Source organism: Artemia franciscana, chromosome 10 (assembly GCF_032884065.1).
Source record: "Artemia franciscana chromosome 10, ASM3288406v1, whole genome shotgun sequence".
Lineage (NCBI taxonomy): Eukaryota > Metazoa > Arthropoda > Branchiopoda > Anostraca > Artemiidae > Artemia > Artemia franciscana.
This window is the reverse complement of record NC_088872.1, coordinates 2,066,770-2,082,029: the sequence shown is the minus strand read 5'-3', so window position 1 is coordinate 2,082,029 and position 15,260 is coordinate 2,066,770. Positions and strand designations below refer to the sequence as shown.

The window sequence follows — 15,260 nt, the reverse complement described above, 5'->3', positions numbered from 1 at the left end:
TCGAGAATGTGCCTTGCCGAGTTTTCAACTGAAAGCCAATAGATAGAAGCTAAAGCAAGAAATGAGCATTGGTGGTGCAAACCTCAGTACAGTTTTGTAAAAGAATGCCCACCTTCTAACATCATCGATCACACCAACCAGCTAACTGAAAATACCAAATTTCGATCTACTACGAAACTGTTAGAAAAAGTAAATCAAGGCTACGTGTAAATCCATTATGATATCACCGGAAATTGTACAAACAGAGAGTTTTTTGGCTACAGATTGACATATTATCTTTATCTACACATAAGAGGATAGTTTTTTGGTTGCTGAGAAGTTTTTTATGAAAATAAGGTAGAAGAGCCTGTTAAGACATGTTGGTATATTACATTCTTGACTTTTTGACAAAAATATAGTAAATACAAAGAACTGAAGCAAAACTTAATAATTAATAAAATGTTAATTATTAATAAGTAATTATACATATATATATATATATATATATATATATATATATATATATATATATATATATATATATATATATATACATACATCTATATAAAAATGTAGTGTATGTCCGTCTGTTACACAATCTTCTATAAAAATAGGAAAACAAAACTGAAAAAAAACTAAAAAACTAAAAAAAAAACTAAAAGAAAACTAAAAAAAAAATAAAAAATGAAAAAACTAAAAAGAAGAAAAAGAAAATAAATAAACAAAAAACTTAAAACCTAAAAAAATTAAAAAAGAGAAAAACTAAAAAAGAAAAAATTTGAAAAAAGAAGAAACTAAAAAAAGAAAAACTAAAAATGAAAAAAAACTTAAAAAGAAAAAAACTAAATAAGGAAAAACTAAAAAAACTGAAAAATTATACATATACATATATTTATATATATATATATATATATATATATATATATATATATATGTATATATATATATATATATATATATATATATATATATATATATATATATATATATATATATATATATATATATGTATATATATGTATATATATGTATATATATATATATATATATATATATATATATATATATATATATATATATATATATATATATATATATATATATATATATATATATATATATATATATATATGTATATATCAAAATTAGATGAAATCAAGAAATGAAGAAACCAATTTGACTTTCGGAATGAAATAGCATTGCGAGCTAGCAAAATCCATCCGGTAATTGTTTACTTAATTCTTTACTGTGTTGCTCTATCAAGAGATTTCATTAAGAATAAAAATAAGCCCTATATTTTGTCGTGGATGTGGATACAATGTTGGCAGTGTACCTTCTTTACTTGCCAAGTAGGCTAGTGGCTTCAGTAATCTGATATAACATGAAAAGTAGGGTGAAAAGTAATCTTTGTGGCTGAAGGAGCTCTTTTTTATTAGACATAGCCCTACCATATTTAGCAGTATGGGTACCAATTACTTTTTTGCTAGACAAGATAAATTTGAAATAAACGAAACTGTGCACCAATAATGTCCTGGATTGCTTGCAAAATCAATCGTGTAGTGGGCATCCCAAATGCTCATATCCACAATGCAGAAAAAGTACAACATATACCAGTTCTTTATCCTGAAGTCAATCCTGTTAAGATCGAAGAGTATTTTGTATGAGCCTCCTATATCCATATGAGTAAGTAGTATAGGGCTAGCACTGGCACTTATGTGAGTACTAGGCGATCTCTTGTGGTCTCTGTGGTTTCTTATTGACGGGCAACATATTCTATGAGTACTGCCCCAGCCAGTATTTGTCTGGTGCTACAGCTACGACAAGTATGGCTACTATCCATGGGGAGTAAGTGCCACAGAAATTGGCCTACAGTATCAAATATCTGTGGCACCAGTGTTATACACATATCTTTAGGGGTGACGAGAGTCAAATATAAATGTTAAGATGGTTAACCAATACTCACTTTTCATGCGTAACTGGGTCCGGGGAATAATCAGCAGCTAGCGTAAAAAATATAACTGACTTTTTTTTTACCAACGTGTCAAATCCAGCAAAAACTCAAATGAACCTTACTGAAGTCTTAAACAAACTAACTAATACTTGAAGGAACTTACGAGATGGATTAACTAAGAACCCTTTCAAAAGCATGGGGAAACGCTCAAATACCCACCTGTAGCATGGAGGAACTGATCAGTTTATTCCATAGTATCCATCAGTTTTAAGGTCAGGATTTCTTTATAGTTTCCGTATGATACTAATCAGTTTTACGTGTGTTGTCGAGCAAAACTAAGGAATCATTTTTGAAGTGTAAAGCAAGACATTTGTTAAACGCACAAAAACTCAATAGTTGGTGGTTCTTGTTGAGAACAAACAGAAAAATCAAGAGTTACTGAGGTTTTTACATACAAAGCAATTTCGCAGAGAATATTAAAACCAAGCCAATAAAATTTCTCTTGAAAAATTGACACATATAAAGCAAAACTGAAAGTAGGCTACGAGATAATTTAAAGAGCAAATAAAAATTACCTTATAGGTGCGTATATATATTTATGAAGCAAAGGCAGGACACAATATGTTTTTAAAAATTTTTTCTTGTTCTGTTAATAATGTATGGATTTTCTCTTTTTCCTTCATGGCGCCAAGCAATCCTGCAAGACAATTCAAGTTTATATTTATTGGCATCGACAAATTCGGATAACTGTGTCCTATAAACAAATGAAGTTTTTTTTGTGATTTTTCTCTTCTATAGAAATGGTCAGTTTGACCATTGTAATTTATTTTCGACAATTATCTCAAGTTGTCATTTTTTATGGTCAAAACATAAAAAATTGTTTTACGACTGCTAGTAATGATATCATTTAATATTTAAAGTTCTGAGGATTTTGAACTGGTTCAGTTAGTTTTACAGTTCATTTTTTAACATAATTGGCAATAAAACAACACAGAAAGATACTACTTTGTCAATTGACATCGTGAATGATTTCATCAAGACATTGCTTTATAATTTGTCAACCTCCAAGGTCCAATTTCCTATATCTGTTTCAGAATCAAAACTGTGAGTAACAATTTTGGCTCCGTACTCTTTTCTTAAAAAAAAATAAATTCTAAAGCCATAAATTCCAATTCCATAAATTTCAATGGTTGTCAATAGATTTGGCAAATTGCAAGAATTCCAACTGGATTTGAGACTGGAATTTGAAAAAAACAATATTTCTTGCAAACAGTGGTACAATTTTCTTATACAGTATTGTTCTAATCTTTCTAAGTAAGATTTTTTGTAAGAGGAACCTCAGGGACATTCCTTGACACGAAGAAGGATACCTGCAACAAAAAATTATAAATAAAAACTGGGAGTAGAGTCTATTTATTGTTCTTTTCTTTTGCATTTTATACAGGGGTAGATCCAGGGGGTCAGGGGGCATTATGCCTCCCGCAAGACTTTTCCGGCACCCTCACTCACAGTCCGTTCTTTTTCCCTTTTTTAAAATCTTTTTTTAAGTAAACTTGTCAATTTGATCAATTATTCGTAGCTGATTTACCCAATTAACAACAAAAAACAAAGCTTTCCTATGAATGTAAAAAGCAAAGTTGAAACTTAAAACGAAGCAAATTATTTACCTTCAGCCGGTTCTGTATATATATGCGAAATTGGCATAAAAATCATTGCTTCCTGCAAGAATTCTTCTATGAACATTAAACTTTCCCCTATTTTATGAACATGGAAACACATGTTGATGATGAATCAGCTTTTCTTTGTGTTATACGTTCGGTAACACAGGAAGTTATATTTATTTGTCTATTCACAATGACAGATTGAAAAGTGGCTTTGTAGTTATAAGTTCAAAATGGATAAAAATAAAAATTCTGGACACGAGCATAGAATGGATAAGAGACGAAGACTGATGGCTAAATGTGCAAGGGGATCGAAGGATATTTCCGGATATTTTGGTAAAACATCCAAAAATACCCGGAAATCGAAAAGTAGGTTTTGACTATTAACAAATCCCCTCCATACTAAAAAGACCTTAATTTTAGTATTGTGACTAATTAAATAGCGAATGGCCCAACAGGGCTTTCGTGTCAATAAATCTATCTATCTGTTTATTTTAACTATATAGCTAATTTGGATGAAATTAGATGAATGAAAGAGTTAAAAGCAATTTTGGCCAGGGACAGATCTATGGGTTCGGAGGGGGCAACCCTCCCCCCAAGACACTTCTGGCATATTTATTCCATTTTTTTCTTTTTTTAAATCTGTTTTAAAATGAACTTGTCAATTTGGTGCTCACCTCGAGTCACATTGGCGCCCTTGGTCCAGTGGTCCCCAGGCCCAAGATTTTGCTCTTGATCTGTTAAAGATCAAAACATGAAAGTGCTCGTACGATAAGTTTACGAATCATTTCGTCATAAAATTATAAGATAAACCTCGCTTTCAGGAAAAATTAATCATATGATTAAACTTGCTTGCTAGATGTTCATCTTAATATTGTGCTTTCTTTTGTCTTTTTTGGCACATTTTTCTATTCTCTTTCTTAAGAGCCCATCGATTTAGGGTACAGGTTCTGGGCATTAATGAAGGGGGTATGATGAGGCAATTTACAACATTAATTTGTGTTAAGGAGGATAATTTTTAACTACCCTTGGCCCTCCCCCTAAAACAATCCTTAATTTTAGTTTTGGGATTAATTAAATAGCGAATGACCTAATAGGGTTTTGTGGGATAAATCTATCTATTTATTTCAATTATATAGCTAATTTGGTTGAAATTAGATGAATGAAAGAGTTAAAAGCAATTTAGGCCAAGCGCAGATCCACAGAGTCGGAAGGAGTGACCCTTCCCCCAAGATATTTCTGGCACCCTTATTCCGTTCTTTTTTCTTTTTTAATCTGTTTTAAAATAAACTTTTCAATTTGGTGCCCACCTTGAGTCACATTGGCACCCTTGGTCCAGTGACCCCACCGCCCAAAGTTTTGCTCTTGATCTTTTAGAGATTTAAACATGAAACTGCTCGCACGATCAGTTTACAAATCGTTTCTTCATACAATTACAAGATCAATCTCGTTTACAGGAAAAACTAATCATTTATTCATATATAATAAAATACATAATAAATAATAAAATTATAATAAATAAAATAATATATAATAAAATTTTATAATCAATCATAATTAAACTTGCTTGCTAGATCTTTATCTTTAAATTGTGCTTTCCTTTTTTCTTTTTTTGGCAGATTTTTTTTTATTCTCTTTCTTAAGAACTCGTCGATTTAGGGTACGGTTTCCGTGAGTAATGGATAGCGGCATGATAAGGATGGGTCACGGGAGGGAAGACATATTATAAAGGGGGATTTGGAAAGTGTTTTGGATATTTGAGTTTGCCGAGTGGGATTTGGGGATTCAGATGCCTTATCTTATTGAGCTGCCTGACTGCAGTAAGATGCATTGTAGAATACTGTCGTCCTAGGCCAAAGTCCTAGTGGAACGTAATCTATGTTAGCTGAACATAATGTGGAAGTTGGAAACTACCCAGATTGATGAGGTCAACTTTGGCTGGCTGATTCACAAGTTTCAATTATCTCAAGCTCTATCGTCCCTGCAAGACAACCTGGGAGACTATTAAATTTTTTTATTGCCCTTGTCTCCCTCCCTTTCGTCATTGATTACCCTGATTTTACCCCATATATTTTTTGTTATTACCCCGAAATTATGGGGGATAAATAGATAATGACCATATCAATGTCTACCTAATCGTATATTATTTCGTCTACCATAGCTACTGTTTTTTTTATAGAAGCACATTTCTTGGGACCAATCTGCAAAACAGAAGTGATTGCCTGCTACAAAGCATGTGGAAAATTCTGGGTCTGCGAAACGCCCAAATTTCCCGGTTGGGAACACTTTTGGCTAATTTATACTGCATCCTCTATTTGTAGACATTTTGGTGCAAATATTTCATAGATTCGAAGAGTAGTGATTATAAAACAACAAAACTCTAAAACAAGAGGTTTCAACCACTTACCTTCCCTGATATTCCATTAGAAACAGATAGCTTTAAAAAACTTACTTTTTTTCCATATTTAAAAAAAAATTCAAAGACCAAACTAAACCAAATTCAAGTCAGAAAAAATTTGAGAACTCCTCTGATACTTATGACAGTTTGAGGGACGCTTAAAATTTGCCCTAGCTGCTACTGTGTTAGTCATTACGTTGGACACTAATGGGTTAAGTTAGAAATTATTAAAGCACGTGTTTAAACAGCATTTTGACTGTTTTTCCGCAAAACGCCCTAAATTGAGATAAGGCAGAACATTCACGACCATCCATTTCTGAAGTGACCAATGTCATCAGAAGAAAACGCTGTATCTCTACACAAGGACGTGTTTTTGAGAATATTTTTTTGCATTTCAATAGAATTTATTTTCATATAAATCTATGTATTTTTAAGAAAATTTAAAGGAATGAGACATTACATTTTTAGGTTATAAACTATAAAATGTAGGGCTATTAAGAGCTAGTATGGGCTATTAACCCTGACTCTCAAGTTCCCACCCGTAAGAGACACCGATCTTTTTTGTAGTTTACAATTCAAACAAGGATTATAAAATGATTTCAGGAATCGGTAAATTGGTCTTTCTTCTAGTTTACATTTCAGATTAAAGAAGGGGGGGGGGTGTAAAAGATCAAAATATTACATTAATGTGATTTCATTAGAATTCTCCTGCTAAAAACAAAATTTCAAATGGCTACTACATTGCCAGCTGTAAGATGGATGGAACATGAAATCAAATGAATTAACGAGCATTCTACTGGCCTGTGATTGTAAGAGTAAGGTATATCTAGAATGGCAATAGTAGAAAATGGACCCATTTTACATTACAATGTTATGTGATAATGTACATGACGTTATTTCAATGTAAAATATCTCATACAGAAAGAAAACGATCAAAAATGGAGTTTTTAAAGGCCAAATGAAAATACTGAATGGGGTTAAAAAAACCCATTTTTGATCGGTTTCTTTCTTTACGTTATGGCAGGCCAATGTGGTTTAAGAAATAATAAAATATCTATTTACACTATTATATTATATTTTTCTGTATCATTATTAGACTTGTATGGTTTTCAAAGAAATTAGGAACTTTAAATATATTTTGGCATTAAACCCTGGCACTGTAAGGTTAGGGTTTGTAACAAAGATCATAATATAAGTACTTTCCTTTTTGAAAAAAAAATTAGCTGTGACAGTGGGGGACACAATCCATTCCATGTTTTGGTTCCATTTCCGAATAAAGAATCGTCGAAAAAAGGAGCCCTTGACACAAATAAAAACCAAATATTCCTTTGTATGTCGTGGAACGTCTTCAAAAAATTTTCTAGCTGCCAACGCAACAAGTCAGGACCCACAAAGTTGAAGTGCTCCTCAGATATTCCACAGCAACCAGGCGTGCGGCTGGTTTTCAATCTCTTTACAGAAAATGTTGGAATCTTGTGGCAGATCAAGGTATCTTGTAAAAACAGCTGTATTTCTACTCTTAGAAATTAGAGGTTTCCCCATTAATTAATTTTTTATCAAGCTCTAAAGAAAGAAAAATTAGTCAGGCCTCCTCATTCAAAAAGTCTCAATGAAGCCATAGTAATTTATTCATAAAAGAATCTACTCGTGTCTGTTGTTAATATGCATTTTACTGCTATAGGAAAATAGTATTGGCTTTCAAAGAGGTTTCTTTTTCATTTTACATCAGCACCAGCCAAGTTCACACATACCAACTGGTCTGACGAAAGCGTTATCTACACCCTCACCAATCATTACGCTCGAATCTCGTTGGCACCCTTGGTCCAATGGCCACCCCAAGATATTTATCTAGATCCGCCCCTTGTTTTTGTATGTGCTATACCAGCTAAAGTTATTAATTCTAAGTGCAGGTTCTCAATGTCCAGATTTTTTCAAAGAATTTTGTTGATTTTAAAAATTTGGTTCACCTCTCCTTACAAAAAAACATAACAAACAAGCTCTTTCAATTGAAAGTAAGGAACAACATGAAAACTAAAACAGACCACAAATTATTCCATAGATTAGGGGTGTTGCCCACTCCACAATACCTTATTCTTCACACTAAAGTTTGCTAATACTTCTAAAAAGCTTTTTATTCTGAATAAGCAGCCCTTGTGTTTAAGGGGTTGTTTTTAAAGAATCGGAACAAAAGTCAAAAGGAAGGAGTAACACCCTTATGCTTGAAATAATTTCTGTTTGTTTACAGTTTTAATGTTGATCCTTACTTTTAGTTGAAAATTTTTTTTTTTAATTTCTGATCGATTGCCAAACAATTACATGATCCAGCTCCTTCCCCTACCGGAAATTCCTCCATAGAAAGTTCATCTCACGTAAAATATCCCACACCATAGAATTCTCCTTGGATAATTCGATCATCACTGAAAATCCCTGGAAAATTTCTTGGGGACAATTCTACCTGAAAAATTCTCCTTAGCATACTTTCATTTGAAAAAAAATTATAATCGGTTTTAAAAATCATACTGGAAATCCCCCTTCGTTCAATTTTCTCCCCAGAAATTTCAACCCTTCTAATGGAAAGTTGCTTACAAGCAAAATTTCCCTATGTAGAATTTCTCCCTAGAAAAAATTTCTCCCACGAAGAACCAATCCCAGAAAAAAATTCCACCCACTGAATAATTTTCATGAAAATTCCAATACAAACAAATACAACGTAGAGACAATAGGGAAAAATTTTTCAAGACAATGAAAATTATTTATGTAGATATATCGGCCCCATGTCCAAGGGCCGTCTTCAGTACAATACAAGAATAAGAGAGAAACTATATATATATATAAAAGAACTTACATCAAATTGTGAGAATTAAAACTGATTAGTTAAAAACACTTATTAAAACATTTAAAACATTTGTCATTTTTATGCTGTTGTAACCTTTTGTCTAGATTCTGATGGGTCCTGCCGACATAGTATTTTCCTTTAGTTCAAATCACCCCCCACAAGTTAAAAGAGAAGTTGTAACTTCCCTCATTGATCGTGCCCTAAATATTTGCTCCCATTCATATATAAATGCAGAAATAAATTTTATCAGAGATATTCTTTTTGGTAATGGATACCCCATTCCTTTTGTAAATAAAATAATTAGCCGTAGAATAAAAAGACATTCTTTTAAAATCGAAGAAGATACTTCACAATGTGAGGCTACTGATAAGCCCTCAAATATTGTCTTTCTTCCGTATATACCAAAGATTACAACAAAATTAAAAAATATTTGCACAAAATATAATCTGTACGTAGTTTTTACTAATAATTTTAAAATCATCAATTTCTTAAATTCGGGTAAAGATAAAACCCCAGTTACTTGCCAAAGAGGGGTCTATCAAATACCCTGTGATTGCGGAAAATACTATGTCGGCAGGACCCATCAGAATCTAGACAAAAGGTTACAACAGCATAAAAATGACATAGACAAGGCCTTAATTTCAAATAATTCCAACAACTCCTTTGATTCTGCTCTAGGTTGGCATATATTTAATAATCCGTCCCACATGATACTTTTTGAAAACTCTTCACTCATTAGTAATGATTTGGGAATAAAACAGGTGGTTCGAGAATCAATTGAAATTAATCTCAAAATAAATAAAAATATTTCTTTGTACAGGGACTTGGGGGAATACTCACTAAATTCTTTATACTCAAATTTAATTAAAAATGATCTAACAAAATATTTTACTAAACCAATTTATAATAGTACTGAACCAACTACGAAAAGGCCTTTGAGACAGGCTGCTAAACAAGCAAGATTAGCTTTAAGAAATTGCATCTAATCATTTTGTTCTCTTTAGTTTGAATGACTTTATATTTCTTCGTTTCATTCTTTTCGCCAGTCCTGGTTGAACTTCGCTGAAGTAAGGATGCTAGGGCTATATTTTTTTTTTTTAATGTTTTAATAAGTGTTTTTAGTAATCAGTTTTAATTCTCACAATTTGATGTAAGTTCTTTTATATATATATATAGTTTCTCTCTTATTCTTGTATTGTACTGAAGACGGCCCTTGGACATAGGGCCGAAATATCTACATAAATAATTTTCATTGTCTTGAAAAATTTTTACCTATTGTCTCTACGTTGTATTTGTTTGTTATGGAAAGGCAGTGTGGTCTTCGTCGCTATTTTCGTCTAGCTTATTGGGAGCAGTTGACCTATGATATCTTTTATTTTATTAGTCTAGGTAAAAAACATGCTAATATTATCAATCAACAAAAATTTTTAGAATCCTGTAGAAATGCAAACCTTATTCCCAAGTCTTTAAGATATAAATTACATTTAAATACCCGAAAAGAAGCGCAATTTGCCTATACACTACAGTTAAAAACCCTAGTCCATATTATTAAGGACAAAAAACAGAAACGACATATTATTTCTTCAGAGAGAAAATCGTTGGAAACTTTTTTGCTGGAAAACCTGTCCACCGTTGATTTTGCTCATTGTTTTTATTTTAACTTATTTATTTTATTTAGGGCACGATCAATGAGGGAAGTTACAACTGCTCTTTTAACTTGTGGGGGGTGATTTGAATTAAAGCAAAATACTATGTCGGCAGGACCCATCAGAATCAGGGCCGAAATATCTACATAAATAATTTTTATTGTCTTGAAAAATTTTTCCCTATTGTCTCTACGTTGTATTTGTTTGTATTGGAATTTTCATGAAAATTATTCAGTGGGTGGAATTTTTTTCTGGGATTGGTTCTTCGTGGGAGAAATTTTTTCAAGGGAGAAATTCTACATAGGGAAATTTTGCTTGTAAGCAACTTTCCATTAGAAGGGTTGAAATTTCTGGGGAGAAAATTGAACGAAGGGGGATTTCCAGTATGATTTTTAAAACCGATTAAAATTGTTTTTCAAATGAAAGTATGCTAAGGAGAATTTTTCAGGTAGAATTGTCCCCAAGAAATTTTCCAGGGATTTTCAGTGATGATCGAATTATCCAAGGAGAATTCTATGGTGTGGGATATTTTACGTGAGATGAACTTTCTATGGAGGAATTTCCGGTAGGGGAAGGAGCTGGATCATGTAATTGCTTGAGAATCGATCAGAAATTAAAAAAAAAAAATTTTCAACTAAAAGTAAGGATCAACATTAAAACTGTAAACAAACAGAAATTATTTCAAGCATAAGGGTGTTACTCCTTCCTTTTGACTTTTGTTCCGATTCTTTAAAAACAACCCCTTAAACACAAGGGCTGCTTATTCAGAATAAAAAGCTTTTTAGAAGTATTAGCAAACTTTAGTGTGAAGAATAAGGTATTGTGGAGTGGGCAACACCCCTAATCTATGGAATAATTTGTGGTCTGTTTTAGTTTTCATGTTGTTCCTTACTTTCAATTGAAAGAGCTTGTTTGTTATGTTTTTTTGTAAGGAGAGGTGAACCAAATTTTTAAAATCAACAAAATTCTTTGAAAAAATCTAGACATTGAGAACCTGCACTTAGAATTAATAACTTTAGCTGGTATAGCACATACAAAAACAAGGGGCGGATCTAGATAAATATCTTGGGGTGGCCCTTGGACCAAGGGTGCCAATGAGATTCGAGCGTAATGATTGGTGAGGGTGTAGATAACGCTTTCGTCAGACCAGTTCGTTTGTGTGAACTTGGCGTATCTGATAACCCTTTCCCCAGAAACTATGGGGGAATATCCAACCTCCAACCTTTTTTGTCACCTATAAGCGGCAACAGAACTTTTCTAGGACTATTCCTTCTACACAATCACCTCCGAAAAAAAAAATGAAAACACACATCCGGGTTCTCTTTCTAGATAAAAAAAAATACATATTTCCACATTTTGTAATGTAATGGCAGAAGTACATAAGGATTTTCTAATATTCTGAATTGGGTGGCAGGATTTTCTTTAAAATTATATAGCTTTCAAGGGGTGTCTCCCCCTTTTTTGAAAATCAAACAGGCAAATTTTCATGACAATTCAAGAATTGATTTCTCTAGAAAATACAATAATACAATCAATGATCAGTAAAAATCAAAGATATTATACTTGCAACTTTTTCATCCATTTCTAAAAGTTTTTAGAAGACATATTTTTTTTGTAAATCCAAAAATACCTTTGTAAGACTCTTCTGTTTTTTAGGATTATGGAAAATACTCTGGTGCTTCCATTGCCTGTCATTATGACCGTGAAACTACTAACCTATTTGAACAAAATATAGAAATATATAGAAACTCACAGAAACACATATGAGATGAGTCGTGTCCAGCTATATATTTGATAATGGAGAACACTCTCGTACTTCCATTGCCTGTCCCCACGCCTGTGAAACTGCTGATCTTACTGAAAAAGGTAAAGAAACTTTTATTAAAAAGTCATTTCAAGCTTACCTATGAACTGTAGCTTTGAAGAAGTTGAGCGTGGATTCAGGGTAGAGTGGATGCTTACCCAACTTTAGTTCTCACGCATATAAGACCTTGTAAGATTAAATTGTTTTGATAAATAACTTTTTGCAAACTAATGGTCAAATTTCCAAATTACAGGGGCCTCAAGACTTTGTAGGAATATTCATTAGACTTTAGTATGTATGCAAGCAGGGGCCAAATTTTCTATCGGGTAGGGGGGCAACTGGCCGTCCAGAGCCTGGGTGTACCCCCCCCCCCCCCCAGCTGAAATCTAGTTTTTTTCAAAATTCTTGTCAAAACCAATAAAAGCTTACATAATTCAAGCATCCTCAGAGACAAGTTATTTTTCTTTACTATATCTTTACCTTTATGGTACTAAGGTAAAGTTACTGAGGATTGGGCAGTTTTTGTAAAAAAAAAAACAAAAAAAAACACTTTTCTACTCCAGAAGTCCCAATTTGTACATTTTTAATTTATATTATTTTGTTTTGGTTTTAGATTCTATCTAGGTTTTTTTTTGTTTTTTTTTTCTTTTTTTTTTATTCCTTCAATGCTAAAGACGTCTTGTTTTATACAGACGAAATGTTCGTTCGATTTTTGTTCTACTCTTTTCATTTACTGGTCAAAGACTCGTTTGTCTCTTTCAGATTCCTTTCTTTGTTTTTTAACAAAGATTTATAAATCCTTTGTTTGTCAACAACAAAAGGTTCTCTGGGTGTGAAGCAGGAAAATATTGGACTATTATTGATTTGGACCATGTCCTTACTTGGGAGGGGCCGTGAAGGTTTTTTAAAGCCCTTGCTGGGTTTTTCTTATGTAACAATCATCTGAACCTTTAAGCAAAACAATCGATATTATGTAACAAGCCCCTATGTCTTGAAGAAAAGAACCCCGCATTACATAACAACAAGTCGCGTAAGATTGCGTCATCTTCGCATGTAAGTATTGGACCATGATAATTTTTTTTTACAGGGGGACTCCCCTGTTTGACTAGCGGACTCTGACAAGTCGTATTACGTAACATCCAAAAAAATCATTTGCATAAGTAAACAATACTCCATTATGTAACAACCAAAGAAAGCATTTGCATAAATAAACTACACCCTATTAAGTAAGAAGCTCTTATATCTTGAAGAAAATATTTCATATTATGTAACAAACATCTGTGTCTTGAAGAAGTTTCTAAAGTGTCCGGACCGAGATTTTAAGGTGGTGGGCCCCCTTTGGAACTGGACCACTCTCACTATTTTGTAAGTTTTAAACTTGCATTTCCCAGTTTAATTATTCAATAGCGGACGGTTTTGCATTCTGACGTTTTTGTTTTTGCATTTTCCACCAGTTTTCTTAGTTTTTGTGTTTTTTTAATGATTTTTGTTTGCCATGCTTTTATTAATTGACTCCGAAATAAAATCAGAAAATTAATTACTGGTTTCGTTTCATCGCACTAACTAAGGTCCAATTTACATAGTCAGTTTTATATTTTAATCCTCAAATATTACATTTAGTAATTATAAAATTATTGTCATATCAACACATAGGCTTATATTTTCAAACTCTCCAATGTCCAGCTTGTTGTTCCACTGGGTACCTGGTGGTACATTGTATCTTGCTGTACATTTGAACTATAAGCAACAATTTTGGCTTCATGAAGCTCATTGAAAAAGGACATCAATTGTAAAACTGTCATGCCTTTAACCTGCCAGACGTATGGATTATCAATATCAACTTCCATGATTTGAATCTGACCTGGCTGGAGTAGCGAAAGGTTAGCCTGTAGATCCTTGGACTGTTTTGCATTTTCCCATCTAGGTAGCATCTTTTACCACTAAATTCAGTCTCAGTGACACGAATAAACATGCCTATAACGAAAACAATTCAAAGCGGTAAGTTTTAACCAGAATATTGGCCAAATGGCTGGGTTATAAAATGTTTACTGAGAAGTTAATTACAAAAACAAATAATTTGTAAGATATAAGATAAGATAAGATAAGATTTATTTGCAAAAGAACTATCACAAGCTCTAAAGAGCCGAATTCGCTTTATATGTCACTAAAAGCTAAGAAAAAAATCAAAATAGTACATTAAGTCAAACACTTAAAATTAAAAGGAATTAAAAAAGCAAAATCATCAAAGATAAAGCAAATTCAAAGAATAAATCATCAAAGATAAACTTAACAATTAAATTACAAAAACATTGCAGTAAAAAGGGGAATTTGGCAATTACATGATCATGAATTATTATTAAGGTGTTTCAGAATAAATGGTATAAAACTTTTGCGAAACCTTTCTGTAACAGCATGAATCGGAGAGTAAGTTGGGATTGCTAAGGAGGCTGACCGGGGGAGTCGGAGTCTAATGGGATTGTGAAAATCAGGGAGTAAGTCCTCAGTGCGGGGATTGGAAATGACTGATTTAGCGAAAAGCAGGCAAATTTTTTCCCTCCTTTCTTTTAAGGTGGTAATGCGCGCAGCTTTAAGGAGGAAGGAGTATGGAATTTTGCCTTCTTTGTAAATGATCCTGAGTGAACGCTTTTGGACCGACTCGATTTTGTCACTAAGTTCATTTGAAAGTTGCGAATGCCAGACCGGACATGCATATTCCAATAACGGTCTGATAAAGGATAAGTATACACGGAGGGAATGTATCTTAGGACAATTAAATTTGTTTAGTAGCTTAAAAATGGATAGTGAAACATTTGCTTGTTTAACAATGTTGGATACATGTGTTTCCCACTTAAGATCATTAGAAATTGTGACACCAAGAAGCTTAACATGTTTCACTAGCATTTCGCTTGGGATCGGATCGCAAAAAGCAGGAGTAGATTTCAAGAAGTTTATTGTCATTATCTGTGATTTAGTGGGATTTACTGT

At 32.8% G+C, this 15,260-nt stretch overlaps 1 long non-coding RNA gene across 1 annotated transcript; it reads right to left on the bottom strand.

Annotated features, from left to right (window-relative positions):
- Positions 1-2,506: 2,506 nt before the first annotated feature.
- Positions 2,507-12,330, bottom strand: LOC136032375 (uncharacterized). Its single transcript, XR_010618709.1, has 2 exons — positions 12,225-12,330; positions 2,507-2,627 (listed from the first exon to the last, which is right to left on the bottom strand). It is a non-coding gene; the product is annotated as an uncharacterized LOC136032375 (long non-coding RNA).
- Positions 12,331-15,260: the final 2,930 nt, after the last annotated feature.